This window comes from Pristis pectinata, chromosome 30, assembly GCF_009764475.1.
Source record: "Pristis pectinata isolate sPriPec2 chromosome 30, sPriPec2.1.pri, whole genome shotgun sequence".
NCBI lineage: Eukaryota > Metazoa > Chordata > Chondrichthyes > Rhinopristiformes > Pristidae > Pristis > Pristis pectinata.
This window is the reverse complement of record NC_067434.1, coordinates 7087542-7112007: the sequence shown is the minus strand read 5'-3', so window position 1 is coordinate 7112007 and position 24466 is coordinate 7087542. Positions and strand designations below refer to the sequence as shown.

The window sequence follows — 24466 nt, the reverse complement described above, 5'->3', positions numbered from 1 at the left end:
GGAATTCTCTGCCCTTGAGGGATTTAAGGTGGAGATGGATAAATATTTAAAATTTGAAGGAATTGAGGGTTATGAGGAACTGGCACAGAAGAGGAGTTGAGGCCAGCATATATTAGCCGTGATCATAATGGATGGCAGGGCAGGCTTGAAGGGCTCAATGGCCTATTCCTGCTCCTATTTTCTTGTGTTCCAAAGAGAGAAGCTTTTTGTAGCACTACATAGCTCAGGGAGCAGGAGAGACAAATTTAAAATGGGAAAAGAAACAGGGAGATTGGAGGAAGAAATTTGTTTTTACATTGACAATGATTAAATGGAAACATAGTCAATATTTTCAAATGGGAAAATAATTGCTAAGTTACAAGAAAACGGTAGGGGAGTGGGACTGATTGGATTGCTCTACAAAGAGTTGGCACAGATTCAACAGGCCAAATGTTACTGCAACGATGCTGACTCCAGACTTCTGGATCAAAGGTAGCATGGATTTACACAACTCAAAAACATTACAAAACATGTACCTGAAGATGGTGCATCAGATTCTGAATCAAGCAAGCTCTTAACAGTTCCAGAGTCAGTTACACAAAGATATTAAAGTGGAAGTTTCCAAATGTACTGTTATGGTTTCCAGAAAGGCAACTTAAAAGGAGAATGAAATGACAGCTCAACATATGTTTACACAAGTTTTGTAATCTGGGAGTTCACTGGCAAGGCCACGGCTTATTGCTCATTCTTACTTACCCTTGAGAAGGCAATGGTAAGCCATTGCCTTGAACTACTGCAGTTCATCTATTGAAGGTCCTCCCACAAGTTTTAGTACTTAGACCCAATGACAATGAAGGAATGGCAATATATTTCCCAGTCAGGATGGACAATGGCTTGGGAGGTAACATCCAGGTGGTGGTGTTTCCATGTACCTGAAGCCCTTACCCTTCTTGGATGAAGAGACAGTGGGGTTAGAAGCTGCTGCTGGAGTAGCCTACATAAATAATTGCAGTGCACTTTGTAGATGGCAAAACACTTTGTGCTAGTACTCGAGGGAGCGAACATTTAAGATGTTGGGATGGGATTCAAATCAAGCTTGCTGCTTTGTCTTGGATGGTATCAAGCTTCTTGAGAGTTGTTAGAGCTGCACATATTCTCAATCACATTCTGGTATTAGGCAAGACTACTTTCAGAGGTTGTGGTGGGCAAATAATGATTTTAACCCCTATTGTTATATGTGAAGCTTTATTGGACATTCTTGTTTTGCCATGCACAGGGAACTGTGCAATTTTAATTTATGCTTGCTTTCAAATGCTTTGAAGATTTATAAAAATTAAACTGGAGTACAGGAAAAACTAAAGAAAAATTATTGTCTCAGGTGTTCCAGATGCCAGAAGAAATGCTCCCAAATTTTACTGTCACACACTTAACACACAAGCTATCAACACTGTTTAATCCAATTGACAAAAAGCTCCAACTGAGTTAGCAGCAAAAGCTATGAGGACAGAAATAATTTTTACTTAAATGAAAAGTGGTATCAATAAGAGAAACAAATCAACACATTAAATATACAAGAATTTTTCTAATTACACCTGGTAAATGCAATTTTTTTTTAAAAAGTTCAAAATGTTTCAATTACATGAGTAACTAAAATAATAATAAAAACTAAAATAACCAATGGAGATAAAAGTGGCAGATGCAAAATGAATGACTTCACCATATCAAAGTATACAATTACAATAATCTAACACAGTTCTGATGTGTTTTAGACATTCTGTTGTGCAGTATTAATGCTGTGTCAAATTTTGTTCTGCTTCAAGCCTGTTTATAAATGCGCTTTATTTACAATGTATTATAAATTCTAATCCTGCCTCTGAGAAACAAAGTATCAAAGTTTACATTAGGTCTTCATCTGGACACTGGTCATATACATGAAAATGCAAACATAGCAAACCACAGGACTTTGGTGGTGCTGGACATGATTCCAATTAACACTCCAACACAAGGACTGTTCCACATATCCTTGTTTTCAAATTACTCCATTGACTCACTCCTCCTGTAATTTCTAAAAGACTAGAATATTTCTACTGTAATTCTTTTCTTGATAGCCTTAAATATATTTGTAGCAATGCCTTCTCCGGCTACCAAAGCATCAGGCGACAGAATTTGGTCCCTGAATTTCTTCTCCTCCCCGCTTCCTTTTCTTCCATTAATTTGTTACTTTACATCAGTGAGTTTAAAGCGAGTGCAGGAACTGGGGCTCCAGCCACTTCAAAAGCAGAGTGGGAACCAAGGGCTGGCAAGTTTAAAGGGAGAGGGGGAACCAGGACCCCAACAAGCCAGATGTTGTATCATTGAGATTTCTGAACAATCAAACAGCAAACTATTGAAGCTTTACTGTATAGAAGAAAGCAGCAAACAAAAGAAAATGCAAATACGAAAAATGGCTTGGTAAGATTCCAGTAAATTAAATCTAAAGATGACCAGAGTTCTATCAGTACTAATGGGATTGTACTGGCTAGCAAACAGAACATCAAGACAGCTCAAAATGAAACCAAATTTATAATGAAAAGATTAGAAATTTTAAAATGAAAAATACCAGTTATTTATACCTATCTGCACCTTTATAGAAGATAAATAGCATATTACATAATTATTTGAAACTACAAATATGAATGTAGGTAAAGTACCAAGAATCCATTCCAACAGATTTAGACTTCATATCCCGTCAATTTTGTTAAATTAGATAAAAGTAAACCAGTGGCTTGAAAATAGGAAAAGCCAAATTACATCAACCCAAGTTGGAGCTGACTATACAATACAGTTACAGAAAAAATGTAATAATGTACTAAACGCTAAACACTAATAACAAAGATACCAAAACGTTAAATAAACATAACTGTTGGGGGAATGTTCCTCCCAGCCAAGCCAGCTTTACGAAGTTCCCCCCATTAACATTGAGATTGGTGCCAAAAACTGGGAGAGAAGTCCTGCAGATTGAATATTCAAGCAACAGGCTGATAATCATACGTATAGAATCATACATTATAGAAAACGTGCCAGATTCCTCTATCACAAACCCCAGGAATGTCCTGTCCCACCGACAGGTCCAACCCATCAGATGTGTCAGTATAGTGCTACATAGATAGGAAGGGATATCCCTAGGAGCCCTCCACTTTGACTCCAGATCTTCATGAAGCCTTTTGTGGACAATGGAACATCCTCCCGATTAGCACATACCATCAACAGCTAAACAAGAAAGTGTGCAATTTACAAAGCTAACTGATCCCACAACCAATGGTTCAGATCAAAGTTCTGCAGTCCTGCCACATTTAGTCATGAATGATGGTGCACAATTAAGCAGCGGACAGAAGGAAGAGGAAGTTCGAGCACATGGTGATTCTCAATGACAAAGCCCAGCACAAGTGCTAAAGACAATCCTTAAGTGCCAAGTAATTGGTTTCTTCCTGAGAAGTGCATCATCACAGTAACCAGAATTCAGCCACTTGATTCACTCAATGTGATCTCAAGAAGCAACCAAGAGAAATGCATGCAGCAAAGGTTATGGAACTATATGAAACCTATGCCGAAGACTTGAGACCTCGAATCAGCTGTGACTGTAGATAAGCTTTCCAGTACACTTACAACACTGACATCAACAAGAGAAAGTGGGAAATTTGTCAAGTATGTCCTGTCCACAAAACTTATTTTGTTCAAGCTTTTCATTATCTACCATAAAATTTCCTTATACGACTTGACGTCAAGTTTTATTTGTTAATGTCCCTTTGATGCTATTAATATTTTAGGCCATCAAATGCAAGCTACTATTGATGTTCTTCTTGTTATTATTAGGACCTTACCTGCTTAAAGTAACAAATTCTGTGCTGCAAACATCTTTGGAAATGTGGTCTTTAAACACATTAAGCAACTACTATCAGTTGCTTTTCTCAATTTTTCTAATTTCAAGACAAAGTCACTCTGCCTCCACACTTCAGAGATCCAACACTAAGAATTCATCCAACCTGTTCTTAAGACTGCGTTCCAGAACAATGCTGAACAAAACTACTAGTCAATGACTCAGAGGAAGAATACGTCTCCCTATCTTATCTGGTGATAATTCACCTGTAACCAGCAATATTTTAATATGGCAAGAGAGAGCCTAATTTAACACTGGGGGGATAATGGAATGTGGCTGCAAAACTACATATCTGTAATGACTAAGTGGAATTCACTTCATATTTCTAGGATATCAGTTGAGTAGAAACAAAAACAGATTTTCCTCTGCAAAATTAACAATTAAAAGGAACATAAATTCTGCTTGAGCTTTTCTAGTTTTCTCAAGCAAACTGGCATATTATTAATTCTGTTTTTAAATATAAAACAATCTTTTGGGGACAATTTTTGTTTGGACTTAACTATTTAATATGGAGTGATAAATGGCTAGATTGGGCCAAACAGGCTGGGGAGTTCTGGATATCAATGGTGCGGAAAAAAACGGAGATTTTGATCATTTAAAATATGATTAATAATTACAAGTTTCTAGAAATGTAATGATTTTTTTCCTCTGGTCCAGAACTTGTTTATATTTCTAAATTTAAAAAAAATTGGAAGATTGGAGGAGAGCTTTGAGAAAATTATTTACTTTGAACCTGGTTAGAATGCAAGATTCCCAATGATAAGCTGCAAAAGACCTAAAAGGAAAATATTTGTTTTAGCAGCCTCAGGCCCTCCCAAAGCAACCCACAGTTAGTTTGCACTGCTGAAGTGCAGCCATTGCTGTAATGCAACAGAAATTACAGTACTGCTTAGAGATCCACAATAACCAAATACCTACTTTAACAATCCACCATATTCCTAATCGGCTTTCACTACATTTCCAAGATTCAAACCTTTAGCTTAACTGATAACAACCTTTCAGAAATCATTGTATAGTCACCAGATGGTTTAGTTGCTCAGTAAATCAGCAGGGACTTCTTGGTGGGGCGAGGGAGTTAAAATGTGATGAACATTAGGTACACAAATGCCATCACCATCAATTGTAGTATTGTAGCGGCTAGCTACACACTACGAAATGAAGATACAGAGTCGCTGGTTTGAAATCCGAAGTCAAGTGAACGACAGGGGCGCAGTGCGCCTTTAATATCCGAAAACTTCCCGTGCTACAGTTCCTGCGCGGGTCACCTGGCCTTCCCGCGTGCGGGCTTTCCCAGTCCAACGATGGGGAAGGAGGAGGGCCCCGTGCCATCTTGGATCAGGGCCTCCGACGACGTTCGCGATGTCGGTAGCCAGTTCGATGCCGGTGCAGTGAGTCGCTACATAACAACCCCGCCCCCTCCCCCCAGACCGGTGATACCGTCGCAAAAACCAGAATTAAATAAACTATGACTTGGGTGGCCTGCCCCTGCGTCGCGCACGCTGGACCACCACAGGTTGGTCCAAGTCTAAATGAGCCGGCTTCAGCCAGTCAATTGCAAAAACCTCCTCGCGCCCCCTAATGTCCAGCATGAACGTAGACCCATTGTTCCTGACGACCCAGAACGGCCCTTCGTAAGGCCACTGCAGCAGTGTTCGGTGCGTGCCCCTCCTGACGAAGACAAACTTACAGTCTTGGAGGGAAGTTGGCATACGGGTCAGGGCCTGTCCGTGTCGCGAGGTGGGTATTGGGGCCAGGTTTCCAAGCTGCTCGCGCAGCCGGTCGAGCGCCGTGGCAGGTTCTTCCTCTGGCCCCCGAGGGGCTGGTAGGAACTCGCCCGGGACGACTAAGGGCGTTCCGTAGACCATCTCCGCGGACGAGGCATGCAGGTCCTCTTTTGGCGCGGTGCGTATCCCAAGCAGGACCCAGGGGAGCTCGTCTACCCAGTCGGGCCCCTTAAGGCGGGCCATGAGTGCCGACTTCAGGTGGCGATGGAACCTCTCCACCAGCCCATTGGATTGTGGGTGAGAGGCGGCGGTGAGGTGGATCCGGGAACCCCACAAGTCGGCGACGGCAGACCACAGGCCGGAGGTGAATTGAGCTCCTGTCTGAGGTAATATGTGCCAGGACACTGAAATGGCCCACCCAAGTTGACAAAAGGGCCCATGCGCAGGACTGAGTGGAGGTGTCTGCGAGGGGAGTGGCTTCAGGCCAGCTGTAAAACGGTCGACAATCGTGAGGAGGTACCGCGCTCCTTGGGAGACTGGGAGGGGGCTGACCAGGTCGACATGGATATGGTCGAACCTCCGGCGGGTAGGTTGAAAATCCTGCAGGGGGGCCTTGACGTGCTTGCTGTACTTTCGAGGTCTGGCAGTGTGCGCAGGACTGGACCCATTCGGAAACCTGTTTACACAGGCCATGCCAGACGAACTTGTCGGACACCATCCAGACTACTGTCCAGATGGATGGGTGTGCGAGGCCATGGATGGAATCAAACACCCGTTGGCGCCAGGCAGCTGGGACGATGGGGCGGGGTCTACCTGTGGCGATATCGCAGAGCAGGGTGCGCTCACCGGGGCCTACCAGTAGATCTTGCAGTTGCAGGCCCGAGACTGCGGTGCGATAGCTGGGCAGCTCCATGTCCATTCGCTGTGCTTCCGCCAAGGCGCCAAAATCCACCCCCTGGGACAAAACTTGGATGGTGGGCCGTGACAGTGCATCCGCGACCACGTTCTCTTTCCCAGACAGATGGCGGACATCAGTGGTGAACTCTGAGATGTACGACAAGTGCTGCTGCTGCCGTGCTGACCAGGGATCTGAGACCTTGTTGAAAGAGAAGGTCAATGGCTTGTGGTCGGTGAAAGCTGTAAACGGCCTGCCCTCCAAGAAATATCGGAAGTGCCAGGTACAACGCCAACAGCTCGCGGTCGAAGGCGCTATATTTGAACTCCGGTAGTCGAAGGTGCCTGCTGAAGAACGCCAGCAGTTGCCAACGCCCTTCGATAAGCTGCTCTAGAACGCCTCCGACCGCTGTGCTGGAGGTGTCGACCATGAGGGCAGTCGGGACGTCCATACGAGGATGCATCAACGTGATCACGTCCGCCAGGGCCTGCTTGGTTTCGATGAATGTAGTGTGAGCCTCTTCCAACCAAACAATGTCCTTGCTTCCGCCCGACAGGAGTGCAAACAACGGGCGCAAGATGCGGGCGGCGGATGGTATGAACCGGTGATAAAAGTTTATCATACTGAGGAACTCCTGCAGGCCCTTGATGGAGGTGGGTCTGGCGAAATGGCAGATGGCGTTGACCTTTGTAGGCAGGGGCGTGGCGCCGTGTTCGTCGATCCGATGGCCCAGGAAATCGATTGACTCAAGCCCGAACTGGCATTTGGCTGGGTTGATGGTCAGGCCGAAATCCCCCAGGCGAGAAAGGAGTTGGCAGAGGTGCATGAAATGTTCCTAGCGGCGGCTGCTGCTGGCGATCAAGATGTCGCCGAGGTATATGAAGACGAAGTCAAGGTCGCGCCCAACCGCGTCCATCAGTCGTTGGAAGGACTGAGCAGCGTTCTTGAGGCCAAAGGGCATCTGGATGAATTCAAAGAGGTCGAAAGGTGTGATCAACACTGTCTTTGGAATGTCGTCCGGATGTACCGGGATCTGGTGATACCCACGGACGAGGTCGACCTTAGAAAAAATGGACTGCCCGTGCAGGTTGGCAGCGAAGTCCTGAATATGCGGCACAGGGTACCGGTCCGGGGTAGTAATGTCGTTCAGGTGCCAGTAATTGCCACAGGGTTGCCAGCCTCTGGCTGCCTTGGGGACCATGTGTAGCGGAGAGGCCCATGGGCTGTCCGACCTGTGGATGATCCCCAACTCCACCAATTTTTTGAATTGCTCTTTCGTGAGGCGGAGCTTATCCAGGGGTAGCCGCCGGGCACAGGCGCGGAGAGGAGGGCCCTGGGTGGGGATGTGATGCTGGACGCCGTGCTTGGGCAAGGTGGTGGAGAGCTGGGGCGTTAGTATGGACAGGAACTCTGCCAGGACCCTGGCGAACTCGTTGGTCGACGTGGTGACGGAGCCGAGGTGTGGGGCCGGTAGCTTGGCCTCATCCAACGAGAACGTTTGGAAGGTCCTGGCATGTACCAAACGCTTACCCCGCAGGTCGACCAGCAGACTGTTGGCGCGAAGGAAATCTGCCCCGAGGAGTGGTTGCGCGACGGCGGCCAGGATGAACTTGCAGGTGCCGAACTGGAGGTGTACCAAACGGGTACCAAAAGTCCGAATGGCACTACCGTTGGCGGCTCTGAGGGCGGGTCCTGGTGTGCAGTTGCGAGTCTCGTGGCTGTTGGGAGGCATGACACTGAGTTCTGCTCCGGTGTCCACTAGGAAACGATGTCCGGAATGCCTGTCCCACACACGCAAGAGGCTATCCGGGTGACCAGCCGCCATAGCCATTAGCGGCGGCTGGCTCTGGCGTTTCCTGGAAACCTTCATGGTGGCTGGCACCTGCGGGTGTCAGCGCCCCACCGCTGGTGGGAGAAACACCATTGGTCAGTCGGTGTCTCAGACCTGGTGGCAGGTGGGGCGCGTTCGATTGCCGGGTCTGGCCTGCTGGGCCGCTGGGTACGCGGCGTGGCAACGCGCTCGACGGACGCCCCGCTCTCCTTTTTCGCCCGACAAAGGAGATCCGCCCGGGCAGCCACCTTCCGATGGTCGCTGAAATCGGCATCCGCCAGGAGCAGGTGGATGTCGTCGGGCAACTGCTCCAGGAAGGCCTGCTCAAACATCAGGCAGAGTTTGTGGCCATCTGCCAGGGCCAATATCTCGTTCATTAGCGCGGCATCCAGGGTGTCATAATAATCACAGAAACTTGGGATTGATTTGAATTTTTGCCATGTGCCTATTAAGCATGTCAAATACCTATCACTTCACTTTTTAATAGACTTTTAAAAAATTCACAAAATTACTGAATCCAGACTTTCCCCAAATATATTTGTATTCAGTTCTGATGAAAGGTTCTGCCTGAAATATTAACTCTGTTTCTCTCTCCACAGTTGCTGCAGAACCTGTTAAGTACTTCAGGCACAGTAGTGTAGTGGTTAACGTAACACTATTACAGCACCAGCGACCCAGGTTCAATTCTGACTGCTGTAAGGAGTTCATACGTTCTCCCCATGACTGTGTGGGTTTCCTCTGTGTGCTCCGGTTTCCTCCCACATTCCAAAGACGTACAGGTTAGGGAGTTGTGGGCATGCTGTGTTGTGGTGCGGGAAGCATGGCGACACTTGTGGGCTGCCCCAGAACACTTTATGCAAAGATGCATTTCACTGTGTGTTTCGATGTACGTGACCAATAAAGATATATTATCTTGTTTTTATTTCAGATTTCTAGAATTCAGTTTTTTGCTATTCAATTATATTCACACCCGTAAATTGCAATACATAACCAATTACTCTCTCAATGATTTACTCCACAGCAAACGTGCATTTTCACAAATTATTTTGCATGGGACTTTATACAAGCAATTAGTGTGCAACTTATTTCCCAAAAAGATATTCATTCATACAATATTTTTCACAAGAACCATGACTCCACTATATGCAAAAGATATTTTGTTCACGCCCTCTAGCACTCCCGAAACTTTAGGGGAACAAACATGCTTGGATTCTCCCAGCCAAGATTTGAATTTGTAAGACTCCAACAACTAAATCAGAGTTGCAAAAACACACTAACTAGCAGACTACAGCCATTAATACCAAGAAATTGCAAACAATATAGTACATTAAATAGCAGTAACATGATGCATTGAGTGTTTAAATACAGGCTCTTGCCCCATAACTCCATAAATGCAACTGCTATATTCTCAGCAAAAACACACAAAGAAAGCAACGAAAAAAATAATAGGCTTGGCAATATAAAAACACTGCACACTTTAGGCTAAGGTGGAGCAGCCCAGAGGCCAACAGAAGTAACAAAATACAAATTATCAAATATTAAAGCTAACAGGAAAAAGTGGCCCTAGGAAACAAGATTAGGATTAAGACAATGCAGAAGGCACGTGGAAACTGCTGCCCAGAGCTCTGGAGGAAAGTTCTGTTATGTTTGAATGTCTGGTAAATTAATTGCGAGAACCTCCGATTGTAAGCTTATTTTCTTTCACAGCCTAGCAATGAGAAAGATCTTGGAGAATAAAAGGTAGGTGCACATCAGTGGTTAAAGTTGAGACTGACTTGCAGTGCCTAGGAGTGAAACTGGTTCACCAGCAGCACTTGTGGTTAGAGGACTTAAAAGCTTGTGGTTAGAGGACTGAAAAAATCCGTCTGCCTCTCGCTCTTTTGCACACATTCTGGCAATAATGTGTAGGGAAAGGGCATGAGAATGCAGAGACAGCAGTAAATGAAGGATAAAAACAAAACAAAAATCAAGGAACTACACCACAGCCTTTGAAGACTGCCCGTCGAAAAGTTCAATCCATTCCATGTTATATATTATGGAGCTAGTACTGTGGCGCATGTCTTATTCGAAAACAACGCATGTTTGAATGGCTGATCATTCAAATTCAGGACCCAGTTCCTGCTTTCACTCCATATCCCTATGAAATTCGTTTGCAGGGTCAATGGTTGAGGCATAAACTTTTCTTTAAATTTATTCATTTTTTGGGGATCTAGGCATTATTGCCCATCTACAATTATGCCAGAGGTGATGGTGGGCAGCTTTCTAGAACCACAGCAGTCCTTCAAATGAAAGTACTCCCAGTGTGGTGTTAGGTAGAGAGTTCAAGATTTAAACCCAGTGATGACGAAGTGCCATTGATATTTCTGAGTCAAGATGGAGTGCGACTTGGAGGGAAACCTGCAGGTGGTGTCATTCCCATGTGCCTGTCCCTCTCGTCCTTCTTGGTGGCATAGATCAAGGGTTAGGGAGGTGCTGTCAGAGCAATCTAGGAAAGTAACAGCAGAGCACTTTGTAGCTGGTATAAGCTGCAGCCACTGTGCACTGGTGATGGAGGGAATGAACATTGATGGAGTGCCAATCAAACAGATTGTTTTTTCCCTGGATTGTGTTGAGCTTCTTCAGAGAAGTTGCATTCATCCAGGCAAATGAAGAGTACTCCATCACACTCCTAACTTGTAGATGGTGGAAAGGCTTTGGGATGACAAGATGACTGGGACACTGCATTGAAGAACTCCTGCAGAGGTGTCCTAGGGCTGGGATAATTGATTTCCAGTAACTATCTTTCTTTGTGTGAGGAACAACTTCAATCATTGAGCTGTTCATCCCTTGATGGCCATCAACTTCAACTTTGCCAGGGTTCCTTGATTTCTTCACTTAAAAGGTAAAACTATAATATTCTCTACCTCAGAAGACAGTAGAGACCAAATCCTTAAATATATTCAAGAATTAGATATCTATTCTAATGCCGAAGGGATCAAAGGATATGGGGAGAAGGCAGAACCAGGATAGTGAAGTGGATAATCAGCCATGATCATGCTGAATATTAGAGTAGGCCCAAAGGCTAAATGCTCAGTTTTTGTTTTAAAGGTTTCCATGTTTCGCTTAGTCAAATACTGCCTTGATGTCAAAGGCAAACAATCTCTCTTCACCTCTGGAAATTCAGCTCTTTGGACAGGTTATTTTTCTAAAAAAGAATGAATAGATATTGCAAAAGTAAAGTAAATACAGTTGGGACTAGTTGCCTGTGTGAAGAACAAATGCCGATACAGACCCATTGCACCAAGGGCACTATTTCTGTGTGGTAATTCCAGGAAATTCTTTGCCATGTATACAAGATTACGTAGCTACATCTGTTTGTTCAGCTGAATGCAAAGCTTCTCTTGGTACTATTCAAAACAGGAGCAGCAAGTTCTCCCAGTATCCCAACATCACAAAATTACATTAACAGGTTATTTATCTCAGCTGTCTGAGGAGCTTGCCATGCAAATTAGTTGCTGTATTTGCTATATAGCCAATGACTACATTTCAAAAAATATGTCTGGAAGAATCAAGTGCTTTGGATTATTTGATGGATGTGGTTCATCATTACTTTATGCAATAAAACAAAATAATATTTTAATTTTATGTTCCTAAAGACATCAATCTATTAGCAAAAATTTGGATGAAGTTAACAGCACAAAGCATAACACAGATAAAACAACAAAAAAGTAAACGCTTTGATCATTTCCCATTCGTAAATGAAACTGAAATCATATAATTCCATTCCACCAGCCTCTCCCTTGTACCTTTCCAAGGAACACACATTGTTCCTGAATAGGAACATATAAGAGCTTCTTTCAGCAAGTTAGTTCTAGCTGATGAACAGATTTTTTTAAAAAAATACTTCACTGGAATTACTGAACCTCAAGATTTCCTCCTGGATCTTTAGCATAGAGTAAAATTATGACCATTTAAAATAGCTATCAAAAAGCAAATGAAAATACAAAAAAATGAAGATACTGGAAATCTAAAATAAAAACAGAAACTGCTGAAAATACTCAGCAGGTCAGCAGTTAAAAAGTGAGATCATAGATAAAAGAAATTAGACATGGCCTGCCAGGCACGTCTTCCTGCTCTGCATGTCAGAACTTCTACACTCTTCTATATTTTCTTTCTCTGACTGCTCCCATTCATTCACTCATTGACCAAATTATAGTTTACAGCTTATCCCCACGGTCAAACTGGTTTAACCCTATCAGAAGCATCCTCCCTTCCCCAGCCTGTGAATAAAGAATTGCTAAGTGCACAGCCAAGAATTAAAAAAAGGCATTTTGATGAGGAAGCTAGCATTGGATTTGAGAAGAATTTTAAACTAAAGTGAAAGTATGATAGATGAAAAAGGACAATATGCTTGAAGGCACAGAGGTGCCAGAAGTAAACCGAAAAGCTATAATGTGAACTGAAGATAGAGGATACGCTAGCACCTTAGCAATTGAGGCAGGGCAGGCAGCAATAAACATAGTCAGATAGGAAGGCTCCTACAAGATTGGAGTACAGTTACTACCTGTCTGCCATGTTTCCGCATGCCACAATTACCTGAGAGTCTACTTCGCAGGTGAGCAAATGATGAATATTGAACTGCCACAGTCTGGAACAGACGTAGAAGTCAGGAAGATAGGTAGGTCACGGATAGAAAAGTCAACGAAAGTGGAAGATAGGACAACTACAAATGGCTATGACTTGGAACCAAATAACATGATATTTTTATTCTGCCGGAATATTCAGTAATGTTCTAACACCAACGAGAAACTATTTTTATCTCGCCAGAGTGACACAGTCTGCTGAATTTCTAACAAGTTACAATTGGTTTTAACATGCTTTCCAAACCATAGTTGTCACACTGACAAACATCCATTTCTTCAGACACATTCTGCAACATTTTGCTCTATTATTTTGCAAAACAGGTTGTTATCATGCCTTATTCTACTTTGGCTTAGCCAGGATAGCAACACAACCATAAATTATACCACGATTGACTACTTGCCACATGGATGATGAAAAATAGCTTTTTAAAGTTTCATCTCAAAATATTTAATTCCAAGATCTATAGAAGTTCCAGTTCCCTTTTCCCACTTCATAAATAAGGCAGTCAAATTTCTTCTCTTGCTGATTTAAAACGTTGCCCCCCTACCTCCAACATCACCCCTGTGGCTGTGGAAGCAAGTTTTGGTAAACACTATTTAAGACAAGTAGGGAAATAAAAGGGTTAAATTATATAAACGACTGGAATTCTGAAAGTTACCGGATAATTTGATCACTGTTTTACAAGATATAAAGGAAAACTAATAGGGTAGATGGAAACTAGGCCCCCCCAGTCACTGGAAATTAAAACCAGGAAGCATAAATTAGAAATTGAAACTGGGCTCTTCAGGGGTAATGTTCTATATATAAAATGTAATGCAAAATTAATTATTACCTTTAAATACAACAGTAGTTTATTTTTGACAACCGAAGGCTACAAGGGATATAGGAAACAGAAGATCTATTGTTGTACTGTTACGGACTAGGTCACTACTGGTGAATGTCCCTTTAAGAGCATAGTGGTGTGGGTGTGTGTGTGGCGTGATGACGACAACAGGAGATAAGGACGTAATGACATTTTTGGGGGGGGGGCAGAGGGACACCAGCCTGCTAGTCTCTACCGCAGGATGAAAAACAGTAACTGTGTCTGTCACTATAATCCACGTATGGATTTTTGGAATAATCCAGTGGAGTCCACTTTGTCGTTAACCTGTAGAAGGAAACAGGTCTTTGTGTGGATGGCCACATCTCGGATGCCTTTCGGGGTGGCAGATACTTCGGAACAAAGCAGTGGAGTCCATTTTGTTGTTAACCTGTAGTAGGAAACAGGTATTTGTGTGGACGGCCACAATTCCAGTGCCTTTCGGGGTGGCAGATGCTTCGGTACAAAGTGGTGGAGTAGTTACTGCTGAGTAGACACTGAAGTGTCATATGGGTTCCATCGTGGAACATTTGGATTTCGTAATTACTCTCTAATTCCTCTCTACTTTCTCTCTACGTTTTGTCTTCAGTCAACGGTGGTTGTTGAAGAAGCCTTTGCTCACGTTTCACCTTACGGCTTGCTCAACTGAACTTTGAGAACTATTCCTGGACTTGGAGTTTGGGGAATTTGCCACACACACACTTCGAGTTTAGTTTTTGGGGTTAATGTTTAAGATCTAACATTTTTACTTCTAACATTTTTACTTATTTTTATTATCATAAGTAGTTATTAATAAAGTAGCTTTAAACACTCATACATGTCTCAGTGTGTTTCTTTCGTTGCTGGTTCGTAACAAAATATGACGACAGGACACAAATTAACCACTTCTCACTCAATGGCAGAAGCATGGCTGATTACTGACCCAATATTCCAATTTACTATAATGTAAAAATAGTCCTCACTACAGTACCCAACAATGAATCAAAACACCTTCGGAAATTAAAAAACTGCATGGCCTTCAACTTTTTTTCCCTGCCAGATAATAGTTCTAAAACGGTGCATATCCAAGATGTTAGTAGAGCATGGAGCATCTGATACAAATGCTACACTCTTGGACCTATATTTTGTTTGATGATGGGAAAAATGTAAGATTTGCATCTGAATATGGAAGAGATTAATGCTTCTAAAATTAATTCACCCTTCCAAACAAAAACTCAAGGAATTTAATAATAGAAGTTACAAAACACTAATTTTAGTGATACCTGCATGTAAGATTTACATTCATTCTCATATTGATGCTAAAGAAATTGAATGTCAGCAATTGGGCTGTTTCAGTTGAAATTGAAAAATCATTTCGATTTCTAAGGCCAAGAGAAATCCAATGAATATATTTGGATTTGCAGAAGAAATTTGAAAAGTTCTCACACAGGAAGTTATCAACAAGATGGCAGCTCATAGGACTGGGAGTAATATAATAATATGGATTGATTATTGACCTGATAGAAAAAGAGGAATAAGAAAGTTATTTGTAGGATGGCAAGGAGTAACTAGTAGGGTACTGCAAGAATCTGTTGAGCTTTTTACAGTGTGCACCAGTGACTTTGAAGTGAGCAGAATGTCAGATATCTGGTTCTGGGGAAATTTTGTAAAACAAAATGCAATTTACCTTCTTTAATCTAATTTACATCTGTCCCTCCTGTTCATTTTGTACAATTACATTAGTGATATCTAGTTATATTAAAATGTATTTAAAAGTGGGTGTAAATCAATAAAAAAGGAATGCAATTATAAACCTGGTAATTTATTAGAAAATTTAATTAGAACCCAAATGTGAGGCCACAGCTAGGAGCAGGACATAGCTTGGGATACAGAATGTGCCACCCCACCCCCCCCCAAAATCCTTAAAGCAAGAGAGTTTCAAGGCCTTTGCATCCGAACCTGTTCATCTGTCCCCTAATCATGGAGCATGAATTGGAGGACAGCCTGAAGGCAGGGGTCTGAAGCCCAGATAACAAGGTCATTTCCTTCACAGCTAACTTGGAGGAAGAGCTCAACCAAATTACATTGCTCCATACAAATACAAGAAAAGCCTTTATAATGTATAATGTGTAATAAAGCAGCTTTTCTCTTTAGTATTTTGTTCCATTTTACTCCATTTTAATCTGGTTTTGATGTTAAAAAGTGGACCCCAAAAATCATCAGGAAATTTCTGCAAATACACCAAAAATTCATTGCATAAAGTGTATCTAAATTTGTATTGATAAAAGGTTTTGAGAAAGTAAGTATAAACAGATGGCAAAGAGGCAGCTAAGGAGCATTGACCAGTTAAGTGACAGGGCAAGGTCTATAATGGAGGAAAACGTGAACTACCTACCTTCATAAGTAGAAAAGCAGCATTGTTTTGGAGGAATTCAGGAATCACAGAAAGCTAACATCAAGACCTCTAAAGCAACTCCAAAGGCAAATGGAACGTTAGCTTTCATTGGCATATTAAAGCCCTGCTTCAATTATACAGTACTGACAAGATCACACCTGGAGTAACTTGAACAATTTTGAGTCTCCTTACCCAAGGAAGGATTTATGTGCTTAAATGGGGCTGCAGTGAGACATCCACTAAATCAATGTCTGGAACAAGAGGGCTGCCCTTTAAGCAAAGATTGATTAGAATGGCCTATTCTAATAAAGATTCTGATTAAGAGGTGATCTCAATGAAATGATTGTAATTATTAGAGGGTTGGATGCTATTAATTAATGTATTCTGCTCATCCAGTCCTTCCATTCTCTCAACCGTTTTTAAACTAGTTTTTCTAATGTTATTTTCCATTCTATCTTAATACCATTGATTTGTTTTTAAATATTATTTTCCCTTCCAAGTTCTACCATCTATTTTAGAAATATAAATCATTTGAAATACCAGCTCCATTTGGCTGAAAACGGTCTCCAGAAATGGTTTTAATTAAATGACAGGACCCTAGTGATGAATGATCACAGTTGGAAGAAAAAAATTGCTGAACTTCTGACAGGCCACACCAACAAGGGCTGCCCCAGGACAAATCTCTTCTGCTGCAGCAGTTGGCATTTCAACAATAAATATAAATATGCCAGTGAAGCTTGATGTACTTCTCACTGTCAGCTGTGGCTCAGTTGATAGCGCTCTCACTCCAACAGAGGCAATGGGTTCAATCCCACTCCAGACTTGCACACAATAAATCAGACTCCTGTTCCAATGCTACACTGACAAGTTCTGCAATATTGGAGCTACTGTCTTTTGGATGAGATGTTAAATGGAGATTCCATCTGCTCTTTCAAATGAGCATAAAAGATTCCATGACACCATTTTGAAAAAAGGCAGGGGAATTATTCCCAACATCCTAACCAATATTTATCACCCACTCAAAATTACAAATCAAAATCTGGTCATTATTACAATACTGGTTTATAGGAGCTTGTTATACACAGATTGACTATATTTTCATTACAATTGTGACAAACCAGTGTGTGAAATGAGTTTCATAAATGTAATTTTTTTCCTTTTCACTCCAAATTCTATTACATTATTTCCTTTCTCGTTATTAATACAAGGTTATAGTAATTGGGCTTTGTTTTAATTAACTAACATTTTTATTTTGTTTCATTCTTTTTAAGTGTGTTTTTACTTGAAGCATTGGCACTGATGGCCTAATGAGGTACCAAATTTGACAAGATGTTCACTAAATAAAGCTTCAACTAACATGGAAAGAATCAACTACTGTTAATTCACTCATCACAATTTCACCCAAAAGTCTTGTTTTCACAAGTGGAAGAGTCTCAAGCAAGGTGCCAGTTATTTAAAACTGAGATACTTAAAAATTTCTTCTCGCAGAGGCTGGTGAACCTCTCGAATTCTCTCCCCTGCTGGGGCTGGTGGAAGCTGGATCTTCAGAAGTATTTAAAGTGGAGGTGGATAAATATTTGAAAGATCAAGGAACAAGAGGGGTATGGAGAAATGGAACAGAAGAGTTAAGGCCAGCGTAGATCAGCCATGATCATATTAAATGGCAGGGCAGGCTTGAAAGGCCCGATGGCCTGCATCTGCTCTTACTTTTTTTGTGTTCCTGTGTTGTATTCTGACAATATACTTCAATTAAACTGGTTTTCAAAAATCAAGAGAATAATCAAAACACTAATCAATTAGTAATGAAAGAGTTAATTTTAATTAACTTTTAAATGCAGTTCACATAATTGACTTCATTTAAATGTGTGAAACATAAAGCCAGCCTATCTGAAGACACAAGAGAGGATGTAGATGCTGGAAATCTGGAGCAACGCACACAAAGTGCTGGACGAACTCAGCAGGTCAGACAGCATCTATGGAGGGAAATGAACAGTTGATGTTTCGGGCTGAGACCCTTCATCAGGATTCATGAAGGGTCTTGACCTGAAACGTCGACTGTTCATTTCCCTCCATTGATGCTGCCTGACCTGCTGAGTTCTTCTAGCATTTTGTGTGCGTTGCTTAAGCTAGTCTATCTGCTGTTACATTACTAAACTTCAGGATTTTTCTGAATACTACAACATTTTGCAATGTACTAGCGAAGGCTCTGATGGTATAAATCTGGCCTGTGAAATGATTCAAACAAAGCATTAAATAAATATTAGTTTTTATAAATAAATAAAAAATAGGATATCAAGAAACAAGTGAAATTTCAAAAAGCTGACTAGTTTCCGGAGATCATGTAATGAAAATCTTAGAAATAAACTTATGGACACCTACAAAGCTAAAATGCTTTGATGTACATCTTTCATTATGTCTTTGTTGACAGACCTGCTGCACATTTGGAGCATTTCTGTTTTTATTTTTGAATTATTTTTATTTTTTGAAAATCATTAAGTGCAACTTGCCAACATCAAAATCAAAAAGAATAATATAAAAATGGCAAAGTACTGTTAACAGCTCTGCCACTGGAAACACTTGGGAGAAATTGCATCAAAAATAACAAAAGTGAAAATATTCATAGCATGTTCAAAATTGCTGATATGTGTTCATAATATACATTTGAACTGATATTTTCAAAGATGTTTACATAACAATTAGCAGAAATATTAAAGAGACAAAAATACCAGAATAACATGCATTTCACTACTACCTTTAAAAGCTCATGAGGTGTAGAAAGTAAATATGCAAGTACGGCAAGCAATTAGAAAGACAAATAGTATTTGACCTTTATTGCAAGGTGGTGGGCGTACTAGAATTAGAAAGTCATTTCATGTTTATCCTTTGTTTTTGTAGCAAACATGTGCAGTTTTGGTGTCCGCCTTGGTCTCCATACAACAGATTCATGAGAATGATGACTGGGTTTGGGGTATTGCCCAATGAAGAAAGATCAAGTAGGACTATCCAATACTTACTGGGGTTTAGAAAATGAGGTAATCTCATGAAAATATTCAAGATTTTAAAAGGGAATGAATGACACGGTAGATGTCAATGGGCCATTTTCTCAGGCTGGAGAATTTAGAACCAGGGTCAGCACGAGAACTGAGACAAGAAAATTCTTTAGTTTAAGGGCAGTAAATCTCTAACACTATCTCAAAGATCCATGGATTCTCAGTTGTTGAATACATCCAAGGCCAAGATTGACAGATTTTTCAGTACCAGAAAATCAAGGAATATGGGAAGTGGGTAGGATAATATATTTGATATACAGGATCAACCATGAGTAACACAGCATACAAGGGACGGCATGTTTTACTGTTATGTCTTTACATAAAGGTATGTGCCACGAAGCTGATATTTTTGATCCAGCAAAACTTAGAATACTTCTTAGTGAAATGTTCTTTCTCTTTAATGCAACAATCCCAAATCAATAGATAAAATTCTCAAACATGGATAAAGAACTAAATTAAAATTAAACAATAAGAGAACACAGAAGGTGCCAAACTTGACTCTAAAAACAATTTGTAAAAAATAATCTATCCAATGAAGCATATTTATTCTGAAATTACAAGCACCATTTGTAGTTTGCTCTTGATTGTGTAACACCTTCTATAAACACCAGTGCTATGAGAGCTACCTACATTTATCCAAATTCACTTTCACAACGTACAATTACAAAAGAGGGCACAAATTTAAATAATTACAGCCAGAGATACACAAGTTTCATGGGTTGACTTGATCTTTTTCCCACTGACAAAATAAGTTGATTGATTATCTGCTCTCAAGACCTAAGCAAATTCTAATGGCAAGATGTACAGGTGAGGAAGGTAATCCTTCTATAATATAGATTTTCATATAACAAAAAAAAATGGACTCAATTCCACACCTTTACACAACACTGCTTTGGTAACTTACATTGCATCTCATTACTGACAAATTTTCTAACCACGTATGATGTGAACATTCAGTGGAATTAGACAGTTTAACCCTGTTCATCACAAACCATGCTTCCTTGCAGTCAACTCACTAGAACAACTGCCATTTTTTTCCTCTCACAGCAGGCTCCCTGATCAAACCTGGCAAAACTTGCCCTCAGAAGGGAGAAGCAAGTGTAATTATGCATCAAGAAGCCGTTAACTAACTGCCCAAAACATTTCAACCATTACACTAAGTGGCCTTTTATACCCATTCTGACATGACAGCATGGATATTTTGACCTCGAAACGTTATTACACCTAAAGATTAACCAAACATTTCGCCTTTTTCTTGACCAATTCAATTTGCAAATTTAATCTGGACTTCTTTAAATCTCCGGAGTCTAAAACTTGGAGACAAGAAGTACTCGTTAACAAACCCAAGGCATTGCATTCCTAACAAACAGAAATCTAATGACACAAACAGTACTGTTGACGAACCGAACACCCAAATCTTTACATCACCTCTTAACGCAAACACAAGAAAAACAAGATTGGACATGGGCTCACACAGAACACGTATTGTATGCACACTGAAAGCCACAGATTTAACAATCAAACTCATTTGTGCTGAACTAAATCCATCGTGATCACTGCTGGAAGCAGAAGGAGAAAAAGTATATAATTTTAAACAGATTCTAACGTCGAAAATAAAGCTGCGCCGACATGAGAGAGAACTTCCACGGCGATTTCGAAAGTTTAAACTTGGTTACATTTTACCCACTACCGGCCGCAGCTTAATTTCATTTCAAAGGCGGTTTGGGAGCAATGTTTGCCTCAGATCCCGGCGCTGCAGCTGCCCCAGTCCCTGGCTCTCCCTGCAGGCCGGGCAAGGGGGGGGGGGGGGGGGGGGGGAGGGGGGAGGCCTCAGCCGGCGGGTCGAGGCCAGGGTTGGGGAGGGGGAGTGAGGAGAGGACGGTGAGGGTGGAGGGTGGGGGCGCGGGTGGGGGTAAGGACCGTCCCCCTCCCCCTTTTCTCTTTAAACACTTCGCTCTGAGAACTCCGGGGGGGGGGGGGTTTAAGAGGAAGAATCCCCACTCACCGGAGCGGCGCCTTCCCTCCACCAGCACTGCCCCGATCCTCTCCCCGTCCCGACAACGACCTTCTTTATCCGAAGGAGTAAGTTCCAGGATAAAATCCCCCCGGCTCCGCAATCACCGCTAGCCCCTGATCTTTCCCTCCTCCTCCTCCCCGTCTCCGTCTCTCCCTCTCCAGCCGCCGCCGCCGCCGCGCGCGCTCCCGACAGTCAATCGCGCGCGCGCGCACACACACACACATGCGCGAGCGCGGCTCCAGTCAGGATGACGCCACCCGACAGCAGAAATGTGCCGGAAGTCGCCGCCGGCGTCGAGACGACGCTAATTGGCGGGTAACGATGCTGGGGGCCGGGCCGGTGGGCGGGGCGGAGCTGGTGGGCGGGGCTGCGCCGGTGGGAGGGGCAGCGCTGGTGGGCGGGGCTGGCGGCGCGGCTCCCGGCGGGCTCCACCCTCGGCGGACTCCGGCCGGAAGTCGCCCTGGCGGCCCCGCGGCGGAACCGTTTTGTGTCACGTCAACTCTCTCCGGGATCATGTGACGCGCGGTGGCCGCCCGCCCTTGTGCGGGGCTCCCGGCCCCCGGGCCCGAGTCTGTCCGGGGAATCGGTGAGCATCTGTTGGCGGGGTGGGGGTCGGGACGGAGGCCACCCCTGCTTGTGCAGCAGCAAGCGGCGGCCAGGCTGTGAGGAGACGGACCCACATCCCGGCGGCCCGGTCGTTGAGGGGGAGGATCTGGAACACTCGGCCTGGGATATCATTTGCCTTCCAAGCTGCTCGCTTACCTGCATGTTAACCATCGGTGATTTGAATACAATGACAATGGGGCTTTTTTGTGAGCAACATCTTTCAAACTCTCACCTTCAAAACAAAATATTTTGTTTCCATTCTTCCTACCAGAATGGATGGCCTGATTTTTCTACATAATCAGACTCCGATTTATTATAACTGACTTAGATGATGTGAAATTTGTGGTTTTGTGGCAGCAGCATAGTTCAAAGACATAAAGTTACTATAAATTACCAAAATAAATAAATAGCGCACAGAAAAGGAGTAACGAGGTAGTGTTCATGGGTTTATTGGCTGTTCAGAAATCTGATGGCGGAGGGGAAGAAGCTGTTTCAGAATAATTGATTGTGGGTCTTCAGGCTCCTGTACCTCCTCCCTGATGTTAGTAAGGAGAGGAGGGCACGTCCCAAATGGTGAGGGTCCTTAGTAATGGATGCTGCCTTCTTGAGGCACCACCTCTTGCAGATGCCCTCAGTGGCGGGGAGGGTTGTGCCCGTGATGGAGCTGGCTGAGACTGCATAATATACATAATATTCCATCTGCTTGGTCCTTATCATGGTAACCTGGAATTGGATAAATGATTGAATTTTAGATTTGAGCATGAAAAGAATGGGTCTTCAAAGACCTAGTAGAGCTACGTGAACGCTGGCATTTCTGTAGAGAAACTCAGCGGAGTCAGGCAGCATCTGTATAGGGTAATGGACAGTTGATGTTTCGGGTTGAGACCGTTCATCCAGTCTAGACGTAGGGTCTCCACCTGAAATGTCAACTGACCATTTCCTTCTACAGATGCTGCCTGACCTGCTGAGTTTCTCCAGCAGTTTGTATTTTACTCCAAATTCCAGCATCTGCAGTCTCTTGTGTCTCTTGCCATGTCCATACCCACTCAATTTATCTGTATCTCCCTGAGTTTCTCGCCATCATTCTCAAAGCCACACTACCGAGGAGCTTCATATCATCAGCAGTCTATGATATATATTACCCTCCATTCCCTTCTTCCAAGTCACTGATATAAATTATGAACATTTGGAGCCTTATCTTTTTGCATGTGTAACTGTGACCAGATTATGAAAAAGTTAAGTGAATTCCTGTACTTCTGCTACCCAAAAGGTGCCAGGAAAGGTCAGGTTTGGAAAGCTTTTGCATTGAAATTGTGCGACATTTTTTGGTGCAAAAATATTATGTACAATAGATGTAAAACAACAAAAAAAAGAACTATAGAGGCGTAAACAGGACAAAAAAAAAAGTAAAAGTTAATGAGGGTTACTTACAAACAGGCAAGGACCTGGCAGATGGAATGTTATGTGGAAAAAGTTAAGATCATCCATTTTGGTAGGAAAAATAGAAATGCTTTCATAACAAATTTTTTTAAATGTGAGAGTTTGAAAGGTGTTATTCAAAGGAACTTGTAGAACCATAGAACAATACAAGCCCTTCGGTCCACCATGTTGTGCCGACTTTCAAACCACTCCTAAGACTATCTAACCCCTTCCTCCCACATATCCCTCTATCTTAAACTCCTCCATATGCTTATCTAACAATCTCTTGAACTTGACCAACGTATCAGCCTCCACCACCACCCCTGGCAGCGCATTCCATGCACCAACCACTCTCTGGGTGAAAAACCTCCCTCTGACATCTCCCTTGAACTTCCCCCCCATTACCTTAAAGCTATGCCCTCTTGTATTGAGCATTGGTGCCCTGGGAAAGAGGCACTGGCTGTCTACTCTATCTATTCCTCTTAATATTTTGTATACGTCTATTATGTCTCCCCTCATCCTCCTCCTCTCTAATGAGTAAAGCCCTAGCTCCTTTAGTCTCTCCTCATAATCCATAGTCTCTAATCCAGGCAGCATCCTGGTAAATCTCCTCTGCACCCTCTCCAACGCCTCCACATCCTTCCTATAATGAGGTGACCAGAACTGGTCGTATTGTCTTTGTATTCAAATTATTGAAAGTTAACATGCAGTTACAGCAAGCAATTGGGAAGGCAAATGTATGTTGGCCAATATTGCAAGAGGATTTGAGTGCAAGAGTAATGATGTCCACCTATGGAATATTTTATACTGGTCTGTCTGGTTACTTAACAAAGAATGTACTTGCAATAGAGTGCAGAGAAGGTTCATCAGATTGATTCATAGGATTGAGGTGTTTGTCATCTAAGGAAAGATTGAGCAGGCTGGAAATTTAAATAAAAAATCTGCAGATACTGCAAGTCTGAAATTCTAAAAGTCTGACAAAGAGTCTTAGACCTGAAACATTAGCTCTGTTTCTCTTTCCACAAATGCTGCCTGATTTGCTGAGGGTTTCTAGCATTTTCCATTTTCATACCTCACTCCATATGTCCACCTTCTCCTGTATCCCTTTATGCAGTTGGTGGACATATATCTGACAACCGTGGAATTAAAGTTAACAATTGATCTTGCATCAAC

At 42.5% G+C, this 24466-nt stretch overlaps 1 protein-coding gene across 3 annotated transcripts in view; it reads right to left on the bottom strand.

Moving 5' to 3' along the window:
* bmpr1aa (bone morphogenetic protein receptor, type IAa) overlaps window positions 1-21462 on the bottom strand; it is a 201535-nt gene extending 180073 nt beyond the window's left edge. For 2 of the 3 annotated variants that reach the window (XM_052041370.1, XM_052041371.1), the window contains exon 1: window positions 21257-21462. The gene's annotated coding sequence lies outside the window, so the exon portion shown is untranslated. The remainder of the gene's footprint in view (window positions 1-21256) is intronic. The other variant, XM_052041372.1, reaches the window with a different exon arrangement.
* Between the last annotated feature and the right edge of the window lie 3004 nt (window positions 21463-24466).